The sequence below is a fragment of the Amblyraja radiata genome, chromosome 35, assembly GCF_010909765.2.
Source record: "Amblyraja radiata isolate CabotCenter1 chromosome 35, sAmbRad1.1.pri, whole genome shotgun sequence".
Classification (NCBI taxonomy): Eukaryota; Metazoa; Chordata; class Chondrichthyes; order Rajiformes; family Rajidae; genus Amblyraja; species Amblyraja radiata.
Window position 1 is genome coordinate 5,671,141 of NC_045990.1, and position 6,000 is coordinate 5,677,140.

The window sequence follows — 6,000 nt, forward strand, 5'->3', positions numbered from 1 at the left end:
TTATTCAGATATTTATATATATTTTTTCCATACTTAAAAAAGGCATGGCCATTATCTAAGAGAGAGTTAGATAGAGCTCTAGGGGCTAGTGGAGTCAAGGGAGAAGGCAGGCACGGGTTATTGATTGGGGACGATCAGCCATGATCACAATGAATGGCGGTGCTGGCTCAAAGGGCCGAATGGCCTCCTCCGGCACCTATTTTCTATGTTTCCACAGTGGTTACACGACGAGGAACTTTTTCTCACAGTGGTGAGGGTGGAATTCTCTGCCTCAGAGGGCGGTGGAGGCGGGTTCTCTGGATGCTTTCAAGAGAGAGCTAGATAGGGCTCTTAAAATAGCGGAGTCAGGGGATATGGGGAGAAGGCAGGAACGGGGTACTGATTAGGGATGATCAGCCATGATCACAATGAATGGCGGTGCTGGCTCGAAGGGCCAAATGGCCTACTCCTGCACCTATTGTCTATTGTCTATTGATAGTAAGCTCTTATTGGTTTTAATGGCAATGGAGCTGGAAATTTGATATGTTTATTTTCTCTCTACCTATGGTTTTCTAATTCCAAAGTTGCAGGATATTTCCCAAATTTACTGTGATTTTACCTTCCAGGGAAGACCATGGTTTTTTCTGCTAGTTTTCCCAAGAAGGAAAACTGCAGTAATCAAAGCTCGAAAGGGTAGGATGTGGCTGAAGCCCAGTGTTTAGATGTCGGAAATATTTTTTTAATCATTCCAATAGAATGATTTTCCAACTACAGAGGTAATGAAACTTTTTTTTTTCACCCCTAGTTTTCTTTACATATTTTTAGGATGGTCAGAAAGTTGAATAAAATAAACACTTAAGAAATGAGTTACTTTATGTTTTTTGCTCATGTGACAAAATAAATTAAATAGAAACTTATATAGAAGGGAGAATAAGAGAAAACTATCTAAAAACATAAGAAAATGTAGTTGAGGGTGAATGAAATTTTGCAACAAAGATTCAAGGGTGAATGACACTGAAATAGTTTAAGATGCTCTGTTGTAGGTGTGAATACAGGAGACTTTGTCTCAAGAAGGCAGTATCTATCATCTATGTATCATCTAGATGTCAGCTGATTTACATCGGGGAGACTAAACGGAGGTTGGGCGATCGTTTCGCCGAACACCTCCGCTCAGTCCGCAATAACCAATCTGACCTCCCGGTGGCTCAGCACTTCAACTCCCCCTCCCTTCCCAATCCGACCTCTCTGTCCTGGGTCTCCTCCATTGCCTGAGTAAGCAAGACCGGATATTGGAGGAACAGCGCCTCATATTCCGCCTGGGTTGCTCGCGTCCGGATGGCATGAATCATTGAATTCTCCCAATTTTGCTAGCCCTTGCTGTCTCCTCCCCTTCCTTAACCCTCTAGCTGTCTCCTCCCACCATCCCATCCGCCCGCCCTCGGGCTCCCACTCCTCCCCTTTTCCTTCCTTCTCCCCCCACCCCCCATCAGTCTGAAGAAGGATTTCGGCCCGAAACGTCGCCTATTTCCTTCGCTCCATAGATGCTGCTGCACCCGCTGAGTTTCTCCAGCATTTTGTGTACCATCTATCATCAAATGTTCCCAACATCTAGGCCATACTCACTGAAGATAGACACAACATACTGGAGTGACTCAGCGGGACAGGCAGCATCTCTGGAGAGAAGGAATGGGTGACGTTTTGGGACGAGACCCTTCTTCAGATTCGACCCGAGACGTCACCCATTCGTTCTTTCCAGAGATGCTGCCTGTCCCGCTGAGTTACTCCAATACTTTGTGTCTGTCTACCCATCCCATCCACTTCCCACTGCCACCATTGGGCAGGAGATACAGGTCCAAAGTTCGACCCCACCAGGTTAAGGAACAGCTACTTCCATTAGAATGATAAAAAGGATTGCTGATTTCAGTTCATGAAGTGGATAGATTTACATCTCCGAATATAGATTTGAAAAATTCTCTTTTAAGGGGCCTTCTCTACTTTCTACTTTCCACTTTTTCTTTTTTATTTTATTTTTTTATTTTTTATTTACACACTTCACGTTTTTCTATTCTCTACCATCTATTTTCCACTTTTTCCCCTTTCCATTGTTTTCTTTTTCTTGTCTTGCTTACTTCCTTCTCATAACATAAAGCTAGAGGTTGTACATAGAATGGATTACGGTATGACATAGTTGGCACCTAAAATTAGGTGCCACTGTATTGTTTTGTACTGTATTAACTTCTAATAAAATAAACAAAACAAAAAAAGAATGATAAAAAAACTATCACGTGAAGTTTATTTTATTTTAGTGATACAGGTGGTCACAGGGAGAACGTGCAAACTCCATAGGGACAGCACCCAAGGTCAGGATCGAACTCGGGCCTATGGGGCTGTGAGGGAGCAGCTCTAACGCTAAGTGCCAATGTGCCATTCTATATCGAGCATCCTTAGAGAATTCAGCACAACCCCAAGTGTTCTAATTTCTTTGTTTTACTTTTGGACATACAGAGCGTAAACAGGCCCTTCGGCCCACCGAGTCTGCACCACCAAGCGATCCCCGCACACTAACACCATCCTACACACACAAGGGGCAATTACATTGATACCAAGCCAATTAACCTACAAACCTGTACGTCTTTGGAGTGTGGGAGGAAACTGAAGATCTCGGAGAAAACCCACCCAGGTGACGGGGAGAATGTACAGACAGCACCCGTAGTCGGGATCGAACCCGTGTCTCCGGCACTGCAAGCGCTGTAAGGCAACAACTCGACCGCTGTGCCACCAAGGCTGCCCAAACAAGAAGTATTTTTGAAGAGCATGGCTTGGTTTATTGCAGGGACAGTCCAGAGCCTTGGGATCCTGTGCTGATTCAATCACTGCCTGACTCGCTGTAGTTTTTATGCCATTTGCAAGACACCTCGGGGTGAAACAAAATACTCCTCATGTCTTTCTAGAGTCCGATAATCAATAGTAGCTTAAAATACAACATGACAAAGCTTCATTGACTATTTTCAAGTTCACGCCATCCACAATCATTGCATAGTGGCTGCAGTCTATGCCTTCAACAGAATACATTGCATTTATTTAGCCATGCCATTACATTGATTTTTATGTGCAGTTTTGGCCACTAAGAGACCACTAAGCTGGGAAGAGTGCAGAAAAGATTTACAAGGATGTCGCCTTTCAGGCCCTTCAGCCCACGGAGTCCATGCCGACCACCTAATCCTAACCCGTTCACAATAGTTCCATATCATCCCACTTTCACAACTTAGACACTCTGGAAAACCCTTAAGAGTAGGGGGTAAGCCATTTAGAACGGAGACGAGGAAACACTTTTTCACACAGAGAGTGGTGAGTCTGTGGAATTCTCTGCCTCAGAGTGCGGTGGAGTTCTCTGGATACTTTCAAGAGAGAGCTAGATAGGTCTCTTAGAGGTAGCGGAGTCAGGGGATATGGGGAGAAGGCAGGAACGGGGTACTGATTGGGGATGATCAGCCATGATCACATTGAATGGCGATGCTGGCTCGAAGGGCCGAATGGCCTACTCCTGCACCTATTGTCTATTGTCTAAATCATGAGATAAGGCGAATGCATGGAATATTTTTTGCCAGGGATGGGAGCTCAACAAGCAGAGGTCATAGATCGAAGGCAAGAGGGAAAAGATTTAATAGGAACGTGAGGTGCAGCTTTTTCACACGATAGATGGTGGGTATATGATAAGAGTTGCCAGAGGAAGTGTTTGAGGCAAATATAATAACAAGTGTCTGAGGGACATTTGGCCAGGTAAATGGATTGGAGTGGTTGAGTCTAGTTTATTATCAGGAAGGAACTGCAGATGCTGGTGTAAATCGTAGACACAAAATGCTGGAGTAACTCAGCGGGACAGGCAGCATCTCTGGAGAGAGGGAATGGGTGTCATTTCAGGTCGAGACGTCACCCATTCCTCCCCTCCAGAGACGATGCCTGACCCAATGAGTTACTCCAGCTGTTTGTGTCTAACTTTGTGATATAAACCAGCATCTGCAGTTCTTTCCTACACATTCAGTAGCCTTTGCCTTGAGTTTGACACTTTGAGGGAGTCCACTAAAACAGATAGTGCAGCGTGAAATGGTGCCAAGCAGTTTATTTACTTGCTGTTGTTGGGCTGGGATCCAATGGCCCGGCAGTATTAAGAGCCCAGAGGAATCCTTGCTGTAACTGCAGAAATATTTATTTTCAGCTGTGTCACTTTTCCTCCACGTCATCGGGTCATGGGTTCAAATCCCAGACCAGAAGCAAAATTCCATTGTGATAGTCCAGCGTGGAAGATTAGTTTAGAGATACAGTGCGGAGATAGGCCCTTTGTCCCACCAGCCAGCGCTCCCCGCACACTAACACTGTCCTAGACGCACTATGGATCATTTACAACTACACCAAGCTAATTAACCCCAAAACTGCACGTGTTTGGAAAGTGGGAGGAAACCGGAGCACCAGGAGAAAACCCACGTGATCACAGGGAGAGGGTACAAACTCTGTGCAGGCAGCACCCGTAGTCAGGATTGAACCCGGGTCTCGGGCGCTGTAAGGCAACAAATCTACCGCTGTGCCACCACTCTGCCCCATGAGGGACTGTGGAACAGTGAGAGATTCCCCACTTACACGCGGAGACCATGCATTTCCTCCTGGGTTTGTATAAAAAACTCACATAACATGACTTGTAGTTATAATTATATAGCACAGCAACAGGCCCTTCGGCCCACCTTGTCCATGCCAACCAAGGTGGCCAACTGGGCCAGAAGAGTTGTGGACAATATTTGTCCTTCAACAAACATCACTGGACCTACCTGATCTCCCGGTTGCCAAACACTTTAATTCCTCCTCCCACTCCCACTCCCACACTGACCTTTCTGTCCAGGGCCTCCTCCATTGTCAGAGTGAGGCCCAGCGCAAATTGGAGGAACAGCACCTCGTATCTTGAATGGAGGACTCGGATTGGGGAGGGGGCAGATCAGAGGAGGGGTACTCTGCAACTTTGTCAGTGCCCTTTAGGCAGCGACTATTTGCATACCTCGGGTACGCAAGCATAGAATTCACAGTGCCTTGTGACGTGTGATAATAAGGTATTCCATTCCACCCCCCCACCCCACCCTCCACCCTCTTACCCGGCAGTAAGGTCAAGGTTACAGGCAGAGCTGAGAGAACATGACTTGACACAACAAGCAATCTGACCAAAACAAAGGCATAACACAGCCTGGACCAGCACACTGGCACATCAGCAACATGTGTGTGTGTGTGTGTGTGTGTGTGTGTGTGTGTGTGTGTGTGTGTGTGTGTGTGTGTGTGTGTGTGTGTGTGTGGTGTGTGAGAGAGAGAGAGTGTGTGTATGTGCTGTGTCGGTGTTGTTGTGTGTGTGTGTCGTGTACTGTGTGTGTGTGTGCTTGTGTGTGAGAGAGGCGGAACGTGTGTGTGTGTGTGCGTGTGTGTGTGTGTGTTGTTGTGATGTGTGTGGTGTGTTGTGGTGTGTGTGTGAGGTTGTGTAGTGGCGTGCTGTGTGGTGTGGTAGTGTGCCGTGTAGTGTGTGTGTGTGTGTGAGAGGGAGTGAGTGTGTGTGTGGTTGTGTGTGTGTTGTGTGTGTTTGTGTGTGCAAGTGTGGTGTGTGTGTGTGGGTGTGTGGGTGAGAGGGGTGGTGTGTGTGTTGTGTGTGTGTGTGTGTGTGTGTGTGTGTGTGTGTGTGTGTGTGTGTGTGTGTGTGTGTGTGTGTGTGTGAGAGTATGGGAGTGTGTGTGTGTGTGAGAGAGAGGAGGGAGTGTGTGTGTGTGTGTGTGTGTGTGAGAGGAGGGAGTGTGTGTGTGTGTGTGTGTGTGTGTGTGTGACTGTGTACAACTGCTGAAGGAATGTGGTGTATGAAGTGCAACCCATCAGCATGGAGACACCCCAGCACCATGTGTGTGTGTGTGTGTGTGTGTGTGTGTGTTTGTCCGTGTGAACTGTGAGTTTTGCCAGCATCATCACCACACCTGGAGTTTACGTGAAATAAATCTCTCA

The 6,000-nt window shown here is 46.6% G+C and overlaps 1 protein-coding gene across 1 annotated transcript in view; it reads right to left on the reverse strand.

Moving 5' to 3' along the window:
• olfm2 (olfactomedin 2) overlaps nt 1–6,000 on the reverse strand; it is a 132,345-nt gene that overhangs the window by 125,903 nt on the left and 442 nt on the right.